This window comes from Macrobrachium rosenbergii, chromosome 9 (genome assembly GCF_040412425.1).
Source record: "Macrobrachium rosenbergii isolate ZJJX-2024 chromosome 9, ASM4041242v1, whole genome shotgun sequence".
In the NCBI taxonomy this organism is placed as follows: Eukaryota; Metazoa; Arthropoda; class Malacostraca; order Decapoda; family Palaemonidae; genus Macrobrachium; species Macrobrachium rosenbergii.
Window position 1 is genome coordinate 2653885 of NC_089749.1, and position 24249 is coordinate 2678133.

Genomic DNA, 24249 nt, shown 5'->3' on the forward strand with positions numbered 1-24249 from the left:
TTCAACTTCGAGCAATAAATAATTACATTAACTTCTTCCAGTATATGGATTAAAATTTCATATGTATAAATATACACAGTTGTCTCTAAAATAAGAAATAGATTTTAAATACACTATACTATCACAATAATCTGAAAGAGATGATTTTCTGATTTTTTTCTGACAACGGAAATGAAAGATGCTGATAATATTACTATTACGAAAGATTAAATAGTTTCTCGTTTTGGAATCAGGAAATATAGGTCTTCGAAAAAACAATTAGGAGTCACTGCCTGTAGTATACCCATTTTGTTATACATTAAGAAAGATAGAAGATAAATTTCCTTGAAGAATCTCCATATCAAATATATTCAAGAAAATCTTTAAAGAATGAAGAAATCGCTGAATAGCTCCCTTCTCCCCCTATATAGATTATCACCAAAAGGGAACCATCTGAAATACGATCGCAGGTGACGGATTTATGATCAGCTCTCATTTGTCATCGCTGGCAAAGAGGAGATTTAAAGACGTTTCATTTTCACGAACAAAAGATTTCTAACCTGTCTCTTCCCATACAGCATAAAAGATTAATAGACTTCCTCTGCCTCCCTCATTCTCCTTTTGCTAATGAAGACACTCAAAGTGAGCCTTTGTGGGTACAGACAGCTTCTACCGCTGCTGCCTAGTATATGACTTACTGTATCGTTGCCAAGGGTGGATGAAATATTTGGAAGAAATTTAATAAATAAAGGAAAATATTATTTCGTTGGGTTTTGAATGTTGTGAAAAAGTGAGTGATATGGTGCAAAGCATTTTCTCTAAATGTGATTCTTAAATGCTGTTCTGGTTACCCTGCCATGCTACTCAAATCTCTGCACAGTTCCTTGTTTTAAGAATCCTCAATGCTACTATAAAAACTTATTTTTATAATTGTCTTCTATTGAGTTTAAACACCGAACTAATATATATTGATGACTTTAAGTTCAGGGAAAAAATTATTCTTGGTAACTTTGAGGAAATTCTAGGGTCATTTATCTTACTTTTATTGTAGTAATACCTTCTAATGAACTTCTTAAGAATACGAGAACTGAGATTATTGTAAATTTATGGATTAATTTAACTAAATTTTGATGTTTATATCATTCATGAATATAGCATGGGGATATGGTCAAAAGTGTTGTTGAAAATATCCCTGTTAAATCAATTTTTGGATTTTCAGTTACTATAACTTTATTTCTGCATGCTATAAGATACAAAACACCTGCAACAGTTCTTTCGACAAATAAAGTATTGCAGTAACTGTAAAATCGGGAAGAAAAATCCAGCATAAAGAAAAAAATTATCTAAAACAGCTGCCATGACGTTACGGTTAAATCAACTGCAAGTACAGGAAGTCAGTTTAGCTTTCTTCTGAGGAAAGTCTTTGATCAAAGCTGTAGACTTTCTTCTCTTTAGGGAAGTGGACTGGAGCGGAAGAGTTGTCTTAGTCGAGCAGAAGAAGAAAGAGAAGAAGAGAATGAAGTCTTAGATCGCAGAGGATGTTCGAGAAGGAGCAATTGAAGAGATCATGGATACTCCGTCTGGAATCGTTTTCGAAATTTCTTTTTTTTTCATCTGTGTCCCAACATGTTTTTATTTTTTGAGGTTTCTAGGACTGCACTCAATAGCCTAAACCGTACACTAATTTAGATATCATTCCCTTATTATCCTTTCACTCACAAAAAAAGATGTGGCAAGTATATAACTCAGAACTTTTGGGGAGGGAAAATCATAGATACAAATTTGCAAAATAGTTTGACATGGAGTTTACTAACGCATCCCATTTCCCATCACTGCCAAAATCGGATAATATAGGAGGAAAGAGCAGAAGACTAGCTCCCCTTCCTGATAAAATACATTTTGTTCATCTCAAGAGTAGGTGACTCTAGATTTTGTTAGCTGACAGGTCTCAGCAAGCCTTTTAGCATGTGGTTCCTAGCCCAATTCCTTTCTTAGTCCATCACTGTCCTATCTGTCCATCCTTGCTCGCCAGAACTTGACCATAAATGCATTACATAGATAAAAATACACACATACACATACGTATATATATGAAGAAATAATATGAAAAAGTGATCCTCTAACATCAGCTGGGAAGATTCAAGTAGTAAATTCAGCTCAAGGCTTTACAGCTCTCAGGAGTTTACTGGATTAAGACTTTTTCAATTTTGTAAAGTTCCTGAAAGTTTGGAGGAAAGGAATCCTTCGTAAAACGATTATTCGCTTCTTCGGACGGAAGGAAAATATCCAAGGAAATAAATGCTTCAAGAAAATAGAATTTTCATGTAAAAGTGAAAAAAAAAGAAAAAAAAAGTAGAATATTATAAATAGAAAAGCGTCTTATGTTCAGGAAATGTTGAGGCTCATGAATCTTGTTCCGGTATGAATGATCAGTTTAATTAGTGAAGATTTACTGTCCCGATCTCAGATATTTAGAATTTCGGTTATACAAACAGCCGATTATGCAAATAATCTTCGGATTTCTATTTTCTCCTCTATCACATAAGTGACTTTCTCCTAGATAAAAAAAAAATTCTAACGAGGGGTGAATTCAAAGATATAAGATAATGATAAAGGTCGATGCTACTTCCGTGCTTAAACTGCTTCAGAATTTTGGCATGCCTACATAGAAAGCCCACCAGTGATGCGTCGAACCCCATGCTAGCATTACAACAGGTTACTGCTGCTTTCATATGATTTACTGTAGATCTAAAAATAGGAAATAGCATAATTATCAGATACAATAACATAAACAACTTTTTACACATAAGCACAAATATATGCACAAACACACAAGCATACATAAATATATACATACACACACACACACACACACACATATATATATATATATATATATATATATATATATATATATATATATATATATATATATATATATATATATATATATAATATATATATATATAAATGTTCACACTTTAATGTCATAAAGAGAGTTGGATCAACAGTCCCTTCAATTATTACAAATTTTACTTGCACAGAACCTCTTTGGGTTTAGGGTTCATCCTTACCATGTATAAAGCAAAATTAAATACACCACATTTCTACGCCAACTTGGAGACCTGCAGAGAAAAATGTCTCCCCACCATTCTCGTCAAGAGGCCAAACTTCAAACTTCACGAGGAAAGACTGAAAGTCGTCATGAGTCGAGTGACGACTCCTTCGGCCTCTAATTAATGACGAAAGAAAGAGCGAGAGGGAAACCTAGGCACATCATCAATCTCGATTGACAACTGCCTCATCGTTTTTCACTTTGCGAGGGAAAACACCAATTTTATTTATACTATAAATCATAGGTGCGAAACTGTCTATTTCCTTTCTCTTTACCGACACACACACACACACCTATACATACGCACACACATATGTAATATATATATAACTATATATATATATATATATATATATATATATATATATATATATATATATATATATATATATATATATATATATATATATATATATATATGAAGTTCGATTTCGATAAACGGAGAGGGAATTGTTTTGAAGAATTGTGCTATTCCGAAAACGTTGATTTTTCTCTAAACTAGTATTCACATTAATATTCGCCGGACGGACATGGCTGAATTTAATAGAACATATAATAAATGACTTAATAAAATTTAACTTAATTATTACAAAAGAGAGAGAGAGAGAGAGAGAGAGAGAGAGAGTAGCAGTGCTTTCTGTTACAAAAATTAAATAATAAAAACTGTTCGGAATATGTGCATTTATTGGCACAAAAAATTTTTCAATATTTGAAGATCGCGAGAGACAGAAAGGAATCTTTTCCTTCCGCCAACCCCTAACGCCCTGATAAAAAGGAGGCTTGTCAACAGCAATCGTTCCTGAAACTTGCTGCAGACCGCAAGGACTTGGTACAGTAAGCAATGGGGCACAATGAGATCCGAGAGCCACGCAATGGTTGAAGTGAAAAGAAAATAACCTGAACACTAATGTAAATGAAAGACCAGATGATGAAAGTGGCTCTACTTGTCTAATGTAATGTAGAGAAATACTTGTTAAATAATACATAAAGATACTGTTATCACAATGATAATATCCACAACAACAACAATAACTACGGTTGCTATCACCAATATTGGTATGTCTCCGGTTACCAGTTACCAGTCTTAACGCAATTACCAATATTATCACCACAACTTCCGGTGTTTATATTATATATCACCACACCTTGAGAATCCCTTAAATGTTTGCGTCCATTATTTCGGAGAACCAGATGTTGTGGACCATCTCATTGTATAAACCTGCCATTAGAAAGTCAAAAAGGAAATCCGGGACCGTATAAATTTTCTCTAAATACTCCAGGTTTGTAAATAATGGCTTCTGTAAATCAACAACAAACACATTCCGCTGACGTTATGGTTCTGAATTATTGGAATGTATTTTACACAACGGCCCCTTATCGTAAGAAAAAAATAATAAATAGTAAAAAAAAAGATAGTCATAATTGTATAGTAAAACAACTAACCGGTATATATATATATATATATATATATATATATATATATATATATATATATATATATATATATATATATATATATATATATATATATATATATATATATATATATATATATATATGGCGTATCTTCGTGTGCATGCTTGCTTCTTGCCTGAGTGATTCTTGATCCTCCTCCTAAGACTAGTAGATGATGTTAACAGGTCATCATTTAGGATGGTAACTGTTGTTTCTGCTAAACCTAATGAGAGAGAGAGAGAGAGAGAGAGAGAGAGAGAGAGATTTAACTAAACTTTTAAGGTGTTTGATACCAGAACATTTGCTTCTTTGTCACGTGTTGCTATAATACTGATCTGACACAGACGTTAGGCCTGTGAAATGGCCCTAAGACATTTTTCATGATATATATTCTATAAGCCAATATCTATTCCTATTCATTTAAAGTACTGAACTCAGTTCAGTATGTATGAACAGCATAATTGCATCGGAAATTGAGTCTTCTCATTTTAAGTTTTTTCCTATAATTATATCTAGTTAAACGTCATACCAACTGGTTTCTCAGGTCAAAATAACCATAGTTTGTAGTTTATTACAAATTAATGTTGTGAAAAGAAAACTACAAATATAAGTCATTAGGAACCCACTTTTAAGGACGATTGAACTCGGAGCAAAGACTAAATTGAAATCTAAAACTTTTTCCATCATCTTGGGAAATGAAGGTGCAGAGAGAGAGAGAGAGAGAGAGAGAGAGAGAGAGAGAGAGAGAGAGAGAGATACCTTACAGACCTTACAATTCGTTCGGGTTGCCCCAGGTCCCTCAGTGTGAGGCGCCTTTGAGAGAGAGAGAGAGAGAGAGAGAGAGAGAGAGAGAGAGAGAGAGAGAGAGAGAGAGAGAATTACCAAACTCCTGATATTTTCCGAACTGACTTGAATCAAGTTTCCCACTTCTGGGAATTGTTTTTAAACAACTTTAGGGGGAATGGTGAAATTCTGGTTCCTCGGAAATCTAGGACCTAAATGCTACGCGAGAAGGTAAAAGTTGGCTCGGAATTGCTTCGTATCATTATTATAATTACTCTAATCATACTGAAATCGTGGAGGTTGTTTCAACGAAATGCTGAAATGACTGAAATGATTGATCATAATTTTAAAGGAGCTATGAGCTCCGTAATTGTAACTGAGTACGCAGTTTTTAAGAGTACGGAAAAGCGAGAGAGAGAGAGAGAGAGAGAGAGAGAGAGAGAGAGAGAGAGAGAGAGAGAGAGAGAGAGAGAGAGAATTAGATTAGGTCTGTTTACTGCTTTGAGGCTGATGCAACTTTCAATTGCCAAAATTAATTATCTATGTACCTATAGATTGTATAGATCATTATTCAGCTCTAATTTTGTTTTGTTCTTTCTTTCTTTCTTTCTGTATATCTCCGGCTGAAACCCTTATGGAAAGAATCAATGCACTTACTCAAGAGGCTCCAGAGGGAATTCAGCCTGCAGAGAGAGACAAGTAAAAGGAAAAGGTGATAAGTAGCCTAAATTGATGTGATGAAAAAAATATATATTATGATAAACCTAGTACTGATCCTCTAATCACAGACACTGATCAAGTACCCATATGTTGAAATTAAAGGAATTACGGTGATATTTTTACTTTTAGATCTGCGACAGGCAGAACAGGTAAAAACTCAAAAAACAATTGAAAAAATCATGGTCTATACACAATACTGAAATTATCATATCAAGATCGACACACGGCGAAAACCACCACCCTGACATAAAAATGTAGTATGTAGGTAAAGTATAATCTCCATATATACATGCTGCTATTTCAAAGATGAAATGCCTGATGAAAATTAACCTACAATAGAAACAGGCCGAAATAAATTATATAAAATACACGTCAACAAGCTGAAATGCAGCGACGCAAGGCTCTTTACATCCAAGGTATTATGAGCAAAACAAACGTCAGCCATCTCTCCAGAAAAAGTCTTAAAATACACGAATGCATCTTTTATATGTTCATCTCTGGTTAAAAACATTAAGTTCCAAAAAGAAGAGAGGAAAGTTTTTGCATATTTCCTCGATAAAAACAACCTCCTTCTGCCCTGGGAAACACGACCCCAGCAGCCCGTCTCCGATAGTTCTTAAACTCAGAGAGAAGTTTATCTCTAGCCCGAGATGGATGAACCGAAGGTACAGACTACTGCGTACTTTTTGTTAAACATTAAACAGTTACGGCGTACTCAGATTGATTTTGTGCATTTTTAAATCCATTTCTGTGTGGCCGTTTGATTCTCTCTCTTTCTCTCTCTCTCTCTCTCTTTCTTGATAATATCGCGATACCCCACCTACCATAGCCAACGTTACATGGTATAATCACTCTGAAAGATACATACTCTCTCTCTTTAGAATGAGCTGAAATTCGTTTCCTGGGTAAGAGAAATCAGGCGGCACAATTGTTGAAATCGGCTCAAAAGTGGTTAGCCTTGAGGAGAATATCCTCGAAGGGCACATGGCCGGTTTTCGCTGTTCCTCGTCACTCCTCCTCGAGAGACGTTGAGGCCGTTAGTTAAGTAAGTCTTTGGAGAAGGTGTCATCGCCGCCGTAGTATGGCCTAACGCGGGATGATTATTCTTTCATGATTAGATTTATCAATGTCTTTCTTCTTAGGCAAGCCAGGTCGCTGAAGAGGGAGAAATGCAGTCATTTCTGAAAGTAATCTTATTACGCTTGCAAATTCGAACCTCTGTCAAATAAACTTCTAAAATCGTTATGATAGAAGTGAACATCAATAAGAATTTACGGAGAATCGCTTTGGGACAAAGAAATACGTAAGAATAAGTTTGGCTGGTTAGGAAGTTCTTACTCTCCTGAAATTTTTCACTCCCTCCAGAACTGTCTTCATAGTAAAACACTTCAGTCACGCAAGCTTAAAGAAAACAACTGGGCTCGTATTGATAATGGCGACACAGAGAATGATAATATATATATATATATAATATATATATATATATATATATATATATATATATATATATATATATATATATATATGTATATATATACAGTATATGTATATATATATATATATATATATATATATATATATATATATATATATATATATATATTGAAATTTCAGTGATTAATGCATTATAAAGATTAGACAATAAAAGTCTGGTTGGTACTTGGATGGGTGAAACTCGTTCAACAATGATGATAGAAATACGGATCGTAGTGATAAAGGAGTAATCGCAGCAAGAAAAAATATGACTGAAGAAAATGAATAATGTTAAGGGAAACTGACTTTATAGAAGAAATGATAAGAAAGTTATTAACAAATAAATGCAAAAAAAAAAAAGATTAAAATTTATTGATTTACTTATCGTAGCTGATAGTAGTAAACTGAATTAGTCCATATCAAACAGACATATTGGTTATTATAATCTGTTCGAAAATATATATGATATGAAATGACTTTTCAACCTGTGTAGCGCCAAAAGAAACCAATTTTTAGTTTTCTGTAAAAGAAAACTATTTAGATGGCTTTGTCTGTCCGTCAGCACTTTTTCTCTCCGCCCCCAGGTCTTATAAACTACTGAGGCTAGAGGGCTGCAAATTGGTATGTTGATCATCCACCCACAAATCACCAAACATACCAAATTGCAGCCCTTTAGCCTCAGTAGTTTTTATTTCATTTAAGGTTAAATTTAGCTATAATCGTGCATCTGGCAACGATATAAGACAGGCCGCCACCGGGCCGTAGTTGAAGTTTCATGGGCGGCGTCTCATACAGAATTATACCGAGACCACTGAAAGATAGATCTATTTTCGGTGGTCTTGATTATACGCTGTGCAGAAAACTCGATTGCGCCGAAGAAACTTCGGCGCATTAATCTTGTTAATTTTTGTTTATGAAACCATTTTTGGTTTGAAGGTAAGCTAACCATATTCTTTTCTTCAACATAAATAACGTTACAAACATGGCAGGGAATCTGTTTTTATCGGCGAGGTCAAATAACCGATACAACACCTCGCATATTTCAGTAAAAAATCGCTCGTGTTTTTTTTCCGGGCAGTACAACGGAAAATTGTATCGCTTTTGCATTTCAGATGTGATTATTTCTTTTTATTCATTTTTTTGTTGCGCATGATGCAAAGAGGGTTATGTCAGTCACGCAAAAGAAAGCTCGATTATCAATAGAATTATTATGAAAGTTTTTCATCACTTTAGCATGTGGAATAATAATAATAATAATAATAATAATAATAATAATAATAATAATAATAATAGTAATCTTATACCATCATCCAGATATACGTAAATATACATGGTAAATCTTTCTGTCTCCAGCTTTTGCGGAAACTTGAAGTTCAAAATGTAAATCTTTTATATAATATTTACATTTTTTTAGATGTAACAGCAATAGTTTACGGGTATTAAACTTCCCACTCGGACTTTCCTCTTGTCTAGACTCTATAAAAGCATTTGTGAAAATCAAAGAAGGGAGACTTCAGTATTAAATATTGCACTTTCAAAATAGAAAGGAAATATTCCTAGATCTCGATTCGGAACCGAAAGTAATGGCCTTTGGGTCGGGACTTTCCATCTCCACTATCCTTTATATTACCTTATTTGGACGGCCTGGATTCACTAATAATAATAATATTAAAATAACCTGTTGCTGAAGCAGTGGGCATGGATTTATAGAAAGCACTGAATACACCATTGGCATTAGCATTTGTTAAAGAACTGAATTGTTGATGTCAGGATAACCATACAGAAAAATATGGTGATCGATCTGAAATATTGGTGGCAAAATGTAACTTTTGAAGAAATATAAATCAATGCAGTACTAATATTAGTAGTAACAGCAATTACCTCTTTTCAAATGTTAAAGGAAATAACGAAATATCCCAACAGCGACAGAGACAAAAATATATTATTCAGTGAAAACAAATATGACATAATTTTTTTATTAGGTTATGCATCTCATATTGTTATTATTATTGTTATCTAAAGTCAAGACATATATGCTAATCCCCTTGGTTTCTGATACATACAAGCAAGCAGGAAGGCTCATGTAAACACACACAAACAGATTTTGTCGTATATTTTTATACATTATATATATATGTATATATATATATATATATATATATATATATATATATATATATATATATATATATATATATATATATATATATATATATATATATATATATATATATATATGTATATGTATATCTATATAAATATATATATATATATATATATATATATATATATATATATATATATATATATATATATAATCAGAAAGCTACAAACGTCCTTTAATATCCAATTCACTCTACCTTGGAAATAATATATTTTCATATATGTTACCGAAGGGGAATTTTTAAGTTGATAATAAGTCCACCGTCCCGTGGGATCGAACCAGCGACGGACGAGGAATCAGGACTACAGTGACGCTCTAACGAAATCGGCCACAAGAGAGGTATAAGTGAATAACATCTCCCGTCAACTCACCCGTCGAACTCAGGTGTTTTGCGTTTGGAGACGATATCCACCCACCTCTGCCATGTTGACCATGTAGTGCGTTTGTCGCACGTAGCCATATTATGACTATTTATCACATCACCGTGATTCATATACAATCAGAAAGCTACAAACGTCCTTTAATATCCAATTCACTCTACCTCGGAAATAATATATTTTCATATATGTTACCGAAGGGGGAATTTTAAGTTGATAATAAGTCCACCGTCCCGTGGGATCGAACCAGCGACGGACGAGGAATCAGGACTACAGTGACGCTCTAACGAAATCGGCCACAAGAGGGTATAAGTGAATAACATCTCCCGTCAACTCACCCGTCGAACTCAGGTGTTTTGCATTTGGAGACGATATCCACCCACCTCTGCCATGTTGACCGTGTAGTGCGTTTGTCGCACGAGCCATATTATGACTATTTATCACATCACCGTGATTCATATACAATCAGAAAGCTACAAACGTCCTTTAATATCCAATTCACTCTACCTCGGAAATAATATATTTTCATATATGTTACCGAAGGGGAATTTTTTAAGTTGATAATAAGTCCACCGTCCCGTGGGATCGAACCAGCGACGGACGAGGAATCAGGACTACAGTGACGCTCTAACGAAATCGGCCACAAGAGAGGTATAAGTGAATAACATCTCCCGTCAACTCACCCGTCGAACTCAGGTGTTTTGCGTTTGGAGACGATATCCACCCACCTCTGCCATGGTGACCGTGTAGTGCGTTTGTCGCACGTAGCCATATTATGACTATTTATCACATCACCGTGATTCATATACAATCAGAAAGCTACAAACGTCCTTTAATATCCAATTCACTCTACCTCGGAAATAATATATTTTCATATATGTTACCGAAGGGGAATTTTTAGTTGATAATAAGTCCACCGTCCCGTGGGATCGAACCAGCGACGGACGAGGAATCAGGACTACAGTGACGCTCTAACGAAATCGGCCACAAGAGAGGTATAAGTGAATAACATCTCCCGTCAACTCACCCGTCGAACTCAGGTGTTTTGCGTTTGGAGACGATATCCACCCACCTCTGCCATGTTGACCGTGTAGTGCGTTTGTCGCACGTAGCCATATTATGACTATTTATCACATCACCGTGATTCATATACAATCAGAAAGCTACAAACGTCCTTTAATATCCAATTCACTCTACCTTGGAAATAATATATTTTCATATATGTTACCGAAGGGGAATTTTTAAGTTGATAATAAGTCCACCGTCCCGTGGGATCGAACCTGCGACGGACGAGGAATCAGGACTACAGTGACGCTCTAACGAAATCGGCCACAAGAGAGGTATAAGTAAATAACATCTCCCGTCAACTCACCCGTCGAACTCAGGTGTTTTGCGTTTGGAGACGATATCCACCCACCTCTGCCATGTTGACCGTGTAGTGCGTTTGTCGCACGTAGCCATATTATGACTATTTATCACATCACCGTGATTCATATACAATCAGAAAGCTACAAACGTCCTTTAATATCCAATTCACTCTACCTCAGAAATAATATATTTTCATATATGTTACCGAAGGGGAATTTTTGTTGATAATAAGTCCACCGTCCCGTGATCGAACCAGCGACGGACTAGGAATCAGGACTACAGTGACGCTCTAACGAAATCGGCCACAAGAGAGGTATAAGTGAATAACATCTCCCGTCAACTCACCCGTCGAACTCAGGTGTTTTGCGTTTGGAGACGATATCCACCCACCTCTGCCATGTTGACCGTGTAGTGCGTTTGTCGCACGTAGCCATATTATGACTATTTATCACATCACCGTGATTCATATACAATCAGAAAGCTACAAACGTCCTTTAATATCCAATTCACTCTACCTCGGAAATAATATATTTTCATATATGTTACCGAAGGGGAATTTTAAGTTGATAATAAGTCCACCGTCCCCGGGATCGAACCAGCGACGGACGAGGAATCAGGACTACAGTGACGCTCTAACGAAATCGGCCACAAGAGAGGTATAAGTGAATAACATCTCCCGTCAACTCACCCGTCGAACTCAGGTGTTTTGCGTTTGGAGACGATATCCACCCACCTCTGCCATGTTGACCGTGTAGTGCGTTTGTCGCACGTAGCCATATTATGACTATTTATCACATCACCGTGATTCATATACAATCAGAAAGCTACAAACGTCCTTTAATATCCAATTCACTCTACCTCGGAAATAATATATTTTCATATATGTTACCGAAGGGGAATTTTTAAGTTGATAATAAGTCCACCGTCCCGTGGGATCGAACCAGCGACGGACGAGGAATCAGGACTACAGTGACGCTCTAACGAAATCGGCCACAAGAGAGGTATAAGTGAATAACATCTCCCGTCAACTCACCCGTCGAACTCAGGTGTTTTGCGTTTGGAGACGATATCCACCCACCTCTGCCATGTTGACCGTGTAGTGCGTTTGTCGCACGTAGCCATATTATGACTATTTATCACATCACCGTGATTCATATACAATCAGAAAGCTACAAACGTCCTTTAATATCCAATTCACTCTACCTCGGAAATAATATATTTTCATATATGTTACCGAAGGGGAATTTTTAAGTTGATAATAAGTCCACCGTCCCGTGGGATCGAACCAGCGACGGACGAGGAATCAGGACTACAGTGACGCTCTAACGAAATCGGCCACAAGAGAGGTATAAGTGAATAACATCTCCCGTCAACTCACCCGTCGAACTCAGGTGTTTTGCGTTTGGAGACGATATCCACCCACCTCTGCCATGTTGACCGTGTAGTGCGTTCATACTCTTTGGCCTTTTACCGGAAATTTCAGGCAGCGTCTTTCTTTATTTAATCTGGGAACGTTCAACGCTTTCTTTACCGACATTCATTATTATGATTTATCACAAATGAAAACCTAGAGGTACATGAAATATGACCTTTCAGTGCATTAGGTACAAAGCTTAACGTCCATCAATCCCAAAGGAATGCAACTTTATTTTTCTCTTGCTAGTTCCCTTTCTAATGGCTCCCATTAATTTACTTGTAGGTCTCCAATTACCTTGTTTACACGGAGGTTTTTACATCGTTCTGGAGTCATCGAGTCATTAACTTAATACCCGATCGCTCATAAAGGAGATTAATTCACTCTTGGAAAAGGGAGGTATTATAAGAAGGAAAGACTGCGAAATGGCAGTTGAATAATGAGCGGTAGTAAAACTTCCACCTCACTTGTTGTTTCTCCAAAGAGGTAGTTTTTAAGACCTGAACAGAGGGAAGAAGTGCCGATCTAGTTATGGAAACTGATAAATAAGCTTTAATCTGTACAAAAAAGAACATTTTGGCTCCTGATGTGACTTTAATTCTTCAATAAGGTTATTGACGGAATATACTCTAAATCTAGCTAAATTAATCAATAAAATCTGGTCATATAAAGCGTTCTTCATTTGCCTTTTCTGAGGTTATTATTCCGTAAAATGTGTATTCCCAAGCATGCGCAAATTTTATTTATAGTCAAGCACTCGCTGTTGCTCGCAAACGAATATTATGTATATACCTTCGTCTACTTTTCATGATCCTAAAAATGACCGATATACAGCTTTGACCAAGTTCTAGCTACCAACAATAAACTCTCAGAGAGAGAGAGAGAGAGAGAGAGAGAGAGAGAGAGAGAGAGAGAGAGAGAGAGAGAGAGAGAAATCTCGGCACTTTCCCTCTTGTGGTCCTAAAAGCAGTTATTTTCGAGCTCTAGTAATATTCCAGAGCTGTGTCCGGTGGTATGACCATTTGCATTTGGGTAGTCTTTGTTTACTGCAGTGTAGACGTTGCAGATCATCTTTTTCTTTGTTTTTCAACTGGAAATGCAATACTCTCCTCTCTCTCTCTCCCCCTCTCTTTTCGTTTTCGCTTTTCATTTTTATTCTCTCTTCTTTTTTTTTTTATTTTTGGTACTTCGTTTCATATTTTATTGTACATAATTCTTTCTCTTATGTTGTTTTCATCAAAAATCCTGTCTATTTTATCCACAAATTCCTCAACAATTTCTCAAACGGTGAAAGTACATTTGGCATTTTGAAAAAGTTATTTGAACTCCAATGAATAAACCAAAAGACAATAAGTACTTAACTATTTTATTCCTAAGACAAAAAATACGACTCTTGAAATGTCACGGCTTTTCTCGCAGGATTTGAATTATGAAGCCTCAAGAATGCAACTCAAATTTGACTACTCGTAACAACCTGATGAATGACACAGGTTACAAATTTAAATTACTACGTAATTACAATTGCAAATGATTCAAGTCGGTCGAAAGTCAGTTAATTAATCAGGGAAGATATTTTTTGTTGACACTTCTCTTCCTACTTTAAAAGCGTCCATGGAAATTCACAATGAATGAATGAAGTTCCATGCCATTCAACATTTTCGAATCGTTATAATTATGGGCAATATCTCGGAACGACAAATGTATTAATTTATTCGAGATATGTAAATGAAAACTGAAAAGTGACATTGCAGCAACTTAGAAAATGTCCAGATTTTAGGGGTGAAGATTGACAACATCGCTGTATTATTCCTAAACTATAAGGAATATATCAATGAATTTATTCCTATACTAAAACGCCGTGAAAATTATGCAAAAGACGAATTATCGTAAAAGAGTAAATCAATAAATAAATAAATGTACCAGGGAAGGATTTTGATCGGCAAAGTGCGTTTTTAATGCAGAAAGAGGATCTCTTGACAAATAATTTTCCCTCATTAACAAAGGAATAAAAAATTACCTTAGTGAAGAGCAATATCCCTCAGACCTGTATTTACTATAACAGCTGAAAACCAGTCAGCTCATTATCAGACTGTTCACTGACGCTTGTTAGACCCGTGCTATGGATCTGTTGGCTTATGGGAATATATTTCCGCATAGGAATAAATTGGCACAGGGAGAGATTAATTAAGAAAAATTAACAACTGGATATCAAACTCCCGCTCCATTTTGTTTGGTTTTAATTACCCTGAGTTTGTAGCATTCAATATTCCTTTGCAGTGACGCAGATGGTGCTTGTGCAACACATTAGAACTAGATGAAAAAAACCCATGTTTTGTTTCAGAGTCCCAAGTGGAGAGTGGAATTATTCATGTCTCGAGTGTGCTCTCTTATGTCAAGTTGAAACAATCAGTGGGGAGGAAGGAAATCGTCTCTGGCTTTGCTTTTGATGTTTTTCGTTGCCGATGAAATTGTTTGTCTGTATTTCAATAAATGCATATTTCTTTTATTTTCCGAGTGATCTTCCATGAAGTGTTTTGTTTTTCCATTTTTACTTCAAGTGACTCGCACGACAGAGAGAGAGAGAGAGAGAGAGAGAGAGAGAGAGAGAGAGAGAGAGGTTTGTCTGAAAGGAGACAATCATCAATTATGGAAGAGAATAAATTGAATTCCCAACACAAATTCTACATTTGCACTTCTATACTATACGATTCTAAGGCCGAAATGGATTGATTTAGTTATTTATAGCTCGCTAAAGCTGTCTACAACTCATTGTTGTAGGATATTGCATCAATGTATCAGTCTGTCCAACATTCTCTCTCTCTTCCTCTCTCTCCCGACTTCATTTTCAAACCGTCTCTGTATAGCATTTCATTATTCCTCTCCACTTAAAGTGACCTAGACACACTGAGATAATCTGAGACCTTCCACATCTCGATGGATCTGGGAGACTTCAGTGATGAAGAACAAAACCATTTCATTATTTAGATGTGAGAGGTTTAAAAATAACAGCTCAATATTATTGCAGATGAAAAGTCAAAAAATACTGTACATGGAAATGATATCAACAAAGATGGTTTTAAAATATCTGTCGTATTTGGACTAGCTTCTAAACCGAAAAGTAATACTTTATGTGTAAATTATGATATTTAATATCTTAATGAAACAGTTTCATAATACCTGCAGGTTCGTACAAACTTTCAAGTTAAATGTTAATAATATACATACATATATATATATATATATATATATATATATATATATATATATATATATATATATATATATATATATATATATATATATATATATATATATATATATATATATATATATATACACACACACACACATATATATCGCTCCATCATTACAAGACTGTCGTAACTCCAAAATCTTGATTTTTCAGGAAAAGCGTTTTAAAGTTTCAAAGTCCTATAACTGCACCGAGATTTTGATTTAGACTTAAAATCTTCCCAGCGCCATCTCTCGGCCAAAAATGCACTTAGACTTACGACTTTATTACCAAAAGACGCAGAATTAAATGGGCAATCTTATGAGCTATGTAACTCAAAACTTCAAATTTTTTAGTTACGACAGTCTTGTATACTGTATATATATATATATATATATATATATATATAGTATATATATATATATATATATATATATATATATATATATATATATATATATATATATATATATATATATATATATATATATATATATATATATATATATATATATATATATATATATATATATATATATATATATATATATATATATATATATATATATATATATATATATATATACAGTATATATATATATATATAAATAAATAATTATATTCTATATGTCAATAAAAACAGTTTTAAAATATCTGCAGAATTAGTATCATTTCCTAAAGCTTTTTTAATACTTTATATGGAATATATTATTGTTATGTATCGATAAAAGCAGTTTTAAAACATCTGCAAATTTTGTACCAATATCCATGGTGAAAATTATCACTATATATGTAAATTTCAAGGTTCCGATTCTATATATTCTTAAACCAGTTTTAAAATATATGCAGACTTTGTCCTAATTCCTAAAACAGGACTTTGGTAACCGGAATGCTACGTGTGTTTGTAATATGTTTTTTTTCATAAAGCCATAATCACAACTGGAATTACTGAATTACTAACCTTTTATGACGAGACACCAAAAGATACAAAAAGAACGCTTTTTGTATCTTTCCCGCAAAAGCTTCAAAGCAAATGAAATTAAAACGAAACCTCCTCCCCCAAAAAATACTTCGGATTTTTTCTTATTCATGTCATCGAATATTTAAATCTAGGCAGATCAAAGAGATAAATCAAATTGTTGGTAAATTGGGATTCTTTCTCTTCTTTTTCTGTCTCTCTGTACCGCTAGTTCTGCTTCCGAGCACGCATACACACAAATACCAAATACCCCTACACACACACTCACATGTATACATATATATATATATATATATATATATATATATATATATATATATATATATATATATATATATATATATATATATATATATATATATATATTATATATGTGTGTGTGTGTGTGTGTTTGTGTGTGTGTATACATATTCAAATTATTTGATTTTTAATTTGCTTACATAGTGTAACAGTTTTTATATCAATAGTTAAAATTCTGGGTAGCTAATAATTTTTTCTTTAATCCTTATATTCTTGTTCGAAATTTATAAATTTGGTGTACATATTTCGAATCTTATTTCGATGAATATAACAAAAATTTATAAACATTTTACTTCGTCACATCCTCTATCATATTTTGATACAGATGCTATATACTCTTAACGCAGATCTTATTTGCCAGAGTGAATTATTCTCCAATAAGATTTATTCTCTGTAATCGTTACATCTTCTTGATAATGTGTGAAAAAAGCAATGCGTTATCAAGGCTTTATGTGAACTCTAACCTTTATGATTTTCTGATGCTTGAAACTCGCCAAAAATAAGAATGCCTCGAGTACATAATCACACCATATACGCAAGCATGAAAAGAAATCTCATTAGAACCCATATATCAGTGATGCGTTTGCTCAACACTAAACTTGTGTCTGTAAAACTTGCAGTCACAGGCTTAAAATTTTTTCTTTCAAAAGTTGATAGAGAAGTTTAACAGAAGGATGTATTCACTGCTGAAACAAATTATAACAAGTGTTTACAGTGATTCAAAATATGTATTTTCGTCTACCATGTCTTCGAGAAATAATGAGTATATATGGAAATGCAACATATTTATAGATAAATAAGATTATGTCCTCATTAACAGATTGTTCCTTTATTAGCGCATTTGCTTTGTGTTTTAGAATGTATTCTGATGTTCAAAATATGTTTGCAAAAATCTCTTTTTATTGTGATATGCAACACTGGGCATCCTATGTCTCACTGATGCTTGAATATTCCACAATATTTCCCCCAGTAAATTGCGTTTTAAAACGTTATATTTACATGTTTGCCAATTGGATCTCCATAAATATACATACACACACATATATACATACATGCACACACATCACCATATTATATATATATATATATATATATATATATATATATATATATATATATATATATATATATATATATATATAATACACACACACACACACACACACACACACATATATATATATATATATATATATATATATATATATATATATATATATATATATATATATAAAACCAAATATGTATAGGTTATATATACATATTATATATAATATTTACATGAAAAGATATGTAAAGGCCTATAAAAAATATATATATATATATATATATATATATATATATATATATATATATATATATATATATATTATATTATTATATATATATATATATTATTCATAAATAGAGTCATGAAAAGCTTGATTGAGCTATGTTTTCTGTTTAGGAATCTAACATTGGTAGAAATTTTGGAAGGATTAGAAAGGCTTTCAAGTAGTGAAGAAGATGACAGTGAAGATAATATTGTTGTTGCAACAAAGAGACATGTATCCATCTACATTTCTCCTCTAGAAAACGGGGGGATAACAGATGAAGATTCAGGAGAAGAGGATGATGTTGACATAAACAACCTACCTGTGGCTCAAATGATTTCTCAGGCTCTTTTTAGTGGAGAAACTCCGACAAAAGGCAGAAATAAGAAAACTTCTAAAAAAAAAAAATGCAAAGTGAGGCACTGGTGCAGTAAGGATATGGAACAAATAGACAACTTTTTTACAGGCCATCTATTGCTGATTTTCCATGAACCCCACCTGAAATATATGAACTTTTTCTTGATGCTCCTGCCATAGAACTTCTAACTACTGAAACTGTGAAATATGCAGCACAAAATGGTAACCATCAGTTCTGTTTATCATGTAATGAGATGAAAATATTTGTTGCAATTCTATTGCTATCAGGCTATTGTTCTGTATCAAGACGCAGATTATATTGGCCAATGGAATTGGATACTCATAATGAGCTAATATCCAGTTCAATGCGTTGGAATAGGTTTGAAGAGATCATGAGGTATTTCCATGCTGCAGATAATACGGATCTGAATCCGACGATAAGTTTGCCAAAGTACGCCCATTTTTGAACATTCTAAATAAAAACTATCTTTCCTATGGTAAAGTCTTTGGGCCATCCATTATATCTATAGATGAGTCCATGATTCCACACTTTGGAAGACACCCAACAAAACAGTTCATCCGTGGAAAGCCCATACGATGGGTTTATAAAGCATAGGCGGCTTGCACTCCTGTGGGTTATGCCTTTCCTCTTGACCTTTACCAAGGAAAATATCAAGGAAATAATCCAAATGAATATGCAAGTGAATATGGATTAGGAGGGAAGCTGTTCTAAACATTCTTGATACACTTCAAGCTGAATATCCAGGAGTAAAATTCTCTCTTTATTTTGATAAATTATTCACCTCAATAAAACTCTTAGAAGAGATCAAAAGAAGAGGTCATGGTGCCACAGGTACCCTAAGAGCCAACAGAGTTGAAAAATGTCCACTGACTATCAACAAGAAGTTTGAAAAGTTGCCAAGAGGTAGTGAAGAGCATTTCTTAGATAGAGATTCTCAAATTGTCAGATGGAATGACAGTGGAGTAGTCAGCATTCGTTCTAATGAGCATGGAACGTTTCCCATGAAAAAATTACATATAACTAAAAAAAAAAGAAAAAAAATCTGTTAGGCTTAAAATGCCCAGTGTTGCGTATACGCAACATTGGACAGGCATGGTGTGCCCAGTGATATTTGCGCAACAGTAAATTTTTCATATATAAATTGAAGAATACTTGAGAAAACTTGCTCAAACATTGATATATGGCATAAAAACACCATAACCTATATCATATATAAAAATAATTTCATTTCAAGAACCTTCACCTTTTCTGGGCATATATGGGTTAATGTCAAAAAGCACTCGGAAAAGCGGTCAGGAAAAATTCAAAAGTGATATGAAAATGTGTGACAGGTATTATTCACGCGAAGCTAATTCCACGTGTTTTAGAAATATCATTTAGCTCCGATGATTTCCGTCGGACAGCAACGCTTTCAAACGAATGAAACTGTGAGATCAATTTCAAATTAGTTTTCAGTTGAATTTGCTTTGCTGTTAAACAAATGTACTGAAATGTGAAAGGCCACAAACGCTCTTGATATGATGGCTTAGGTCAACGTTGCTTGCACTACTGAACAAGTTTGAATCAAATTGCGATAGTAAAAGTCAATTGACATTAGATGCCAATTGTATTTATCATTCATCGAATTCAAGAGGCGTATTTTTAACCAATCGGGTTATTATATCCCACATACGTCAATAGTACGGTATGCATGCGCATCAAGTTAGTATAAATATAACAACTTAATACTGTTATCAGCATACTACCTTACGCCTGTGGTTAAAGTTCATCCGGGCTTGTCAACGATTATACTGTTATAATATAGTTCTTTTCCTATTGTAAAAAGAAGTAGCATTTGGTTAGTCCAGATTATTTTTTTTAATTATGTTACCAAATATATTGAAGGAGAAGCATCTTTATACATATTGCAATGAAATTTAAATATTGTTTAAATCTTTGCTTCACGTTACTGCACTTTTTAAGATAACGTATGTTCATTAGTTAACAAGTGGTGGTGTAATTTTTTTTTTTTTTTGTTCCGTTTCAGTGTCTGACTCAAGAGTCTTGGTCCAGGATCTGAGGGCACATTTCAGGAGGTCAACCTCTTATTTTGGGTAAATTTCCACGTGTCTCTGAGCAAGTATGCGGTTCCGCTTATATGCAAGAAGGGTGTCTGTGCATTCCTTCCCATGCACTGTATGATGAAGTGCAAGCCCTTGTAAAGTCTTCTGTATCAAGATGTAACATAACAATGCTATAACTATCGGTTATGGCGGTTGCTGTTTATTGTGGTTATTAACGATTTGTACCGGATACAGGGTAATTACTTGTTTATTTCCCATGGTGCCATCATTTATATAATTGTAAGATGTATAGCCTAAGTCAGTCATATTGTGTTGTGCTTAGGGTGTTTTGACCTTTGGAAATTTGTTTTTGAAAAGTGGTTGTAAACGGCTACTTATCTCATTTACAAGGATTTCAGCATTGTCTAATCTCGTATATCATGTGAAAATTGTCTGAGTTATTCATTAAAACTTTGTAACCTGTATTCCTAACATTACCATTTAACAATGTCATCTGCTGTTATTTGCATTCATTATATTCATACTTGTTATTTTGTAATTTTTTGCTAATTAATTATCTAATTGCAATACTTTATATATATATATATATTGTATATATATATATATATATATATATATATATATATATATATATATATATATATACTATATATATATATATATATATATATATATATATTATATATATATATATATATATATATATATATATATATTTATATATATATATATATATACATATAATATATATATAAGGCTTGTATCATTTGCTCACACTTCCATACTCAAACCTCGTCCAAGATCGCTTACATCAGGCTAGAGCAATCCAGTAAGGAATTTTTCATTCATATATAGAGATATATATATATATATATATATATATATATATATATATATATATATATATATATATATATATATATATATATATATATATATAATATATATGTGTGTGTGTGTGTGTGTGTGTGTGTGTGTGTGTGTGTGTGTCATAAATAGAGAGAGAGAGAGAGAGGTAAACGTGCTGTAGAGAACATGCTCTCTCCTCTCTCAGGGTGTGTAAACAAAGTCGGGTAGTCTCGTAAATCAGTCTGGTTGATTCAGCATAGAAGTTGAGATTGTCTCCTCACTGCCAGTGGAAGCGTTGTCCTTTGAGAGTTTTTTTTTTTTTTGCTTTGGAAGAACAAATTAATTTTATCTTTTGGAAGTATATATATCATTGCATTAGTGGATGATTCCTTCAGCAAATAAAACCGATGCGAACCTTGAAATTAAAAATGAATAATTATTTCGCCGAGATAAGCTTGTATATATTTCACATGTTTTTTACTTAGAAAATATATATTGCCTCTATCTTTCGCTTTTCATTTTATCAGTCTTGATGAAAATTAATTAAAAATGAAATGATTAGAAAAGACAATAATTTTAAATGAGCCTGTAAATTTACTATGGTTAATTTTTTATGAATAAAAATCCAGGGATAAAATAATGAACCTAGCAATTCTCACTGTTGTTTCAATACTTAAATAATCCGTGAAGTATCCCACATAATTGCCCTAAATTGCACTTAATGTATTGATGATGAGTCTGTTGTGGGGGTGTAGAATGAAGGAGATTATATTACAATTTTTGCAATATCAGCTCAGGATATGAGATTGCCAACTCCACGCCATGGACATTCACTCACTTTCACTACACAGAGTAACAGGAATTTCATTTTCTATTTCTGGCATCCCACGGAAGTGGAAAGGTGGTTGCCACTGACCTTGAGTAAGAGAGAGAGAGAGAGAGAGAGAGAGAGAGAGAATTGTGCGTGGTCTAAAGGCCATTTCTTCACCCAAGAAGCTCACAACCTTCAGCAGGAGCTATTCTGTCTTAAGATCTAGTGCGCTTGAATCCCAAGCTTTTGCCATTTCCAGGACAATAGTTCTTATGCAGTACTATCAGATTACTAAATATTGCAACAGTTCCTTTAATGTTCCAGACAAAAGGCAAATGGCAGTATCCAACAAACAGTATCTGGCAACTATTCGCCTGGCGGCGCAGGATGTTCCATGGTGACTGAGTGACAACTTCTCAGGCTCTAGTTTGTGGCTGCAATAAAGCAAGAGCCCGTGCCAACACAAGGACCATGGTCTAAGCTTAAACAAACGAACGACTCACTAGGTAATGGATATTAGCAGGTGATCAGTATCGTAACAGACGAGCTAAATATTCCACTTAAAGGACATTAAAATTATTATCGTTCTTTTTTTTTTTTTTTTTTTTTTTAAGAGCAATAGTATTAATTTGTGCTTGTAACTCTATCTACGCCATTTTTTCGGTCTGAAGAAGGCTTTATTTTAGCGCTCAAAATTGTAGGCCTATATGTTTTGCGTTACAGCGTTAAAAAAAGTATTTATTGCACTTTGTGTATTTGTTATAATCGAAATATAAAAGGATACTGAATATTAACCTATTAATGTTTGGCTGGGCCTAATGATCCTATAATATGCTAAATGATTTTTATTAATAAGTATTTGTGTGCTATTGGATTTTCATAATCAATAATGTATTCTTTTACAGTCGTTATGCAAATATATAATTGATCATTACAGTGCCGAATGGCCTCCTGAAATTGTCCAATTGGCCCAATTCTGAGCCCTTATGCCTGAGGACTAAATTATTCGCTCATTGAGAGAAAACTGTTTATACTCTTCATAGAGACGTAAAACAGTAAATGAACAGTCTATAAATGCTTTCGAATGCAATTAAAGGGCAACATCAAAAGATAAGTCAAAAGATTCTTTCGAACACAGAGGAAAACAACAGTAATTTATGATTATCCCACATATTTAGTAAACGTGGTTTCTCTGACCAGTTTCAGTTCGTGAGTGCTGTTCACATCCTGAGATTTAGTGTAACCCCAAAAGCGCCGATAACTCCGTTCACTCATGTTACCTGTCAGCATTCACTCTAGGCCTATGTGACTCTCATTAAACCATTCATTTGTAAATACAGTATTCCCAATTTCCTTATATGATATATCTAAATTCGCATTCATATTTGTAAAAAATATCTATATTAATTTGACGTTTTGATGATATTCAGAAGTAATTTGGTGTATGGAAGTTTTTGAAGTTATCGTACACTGAA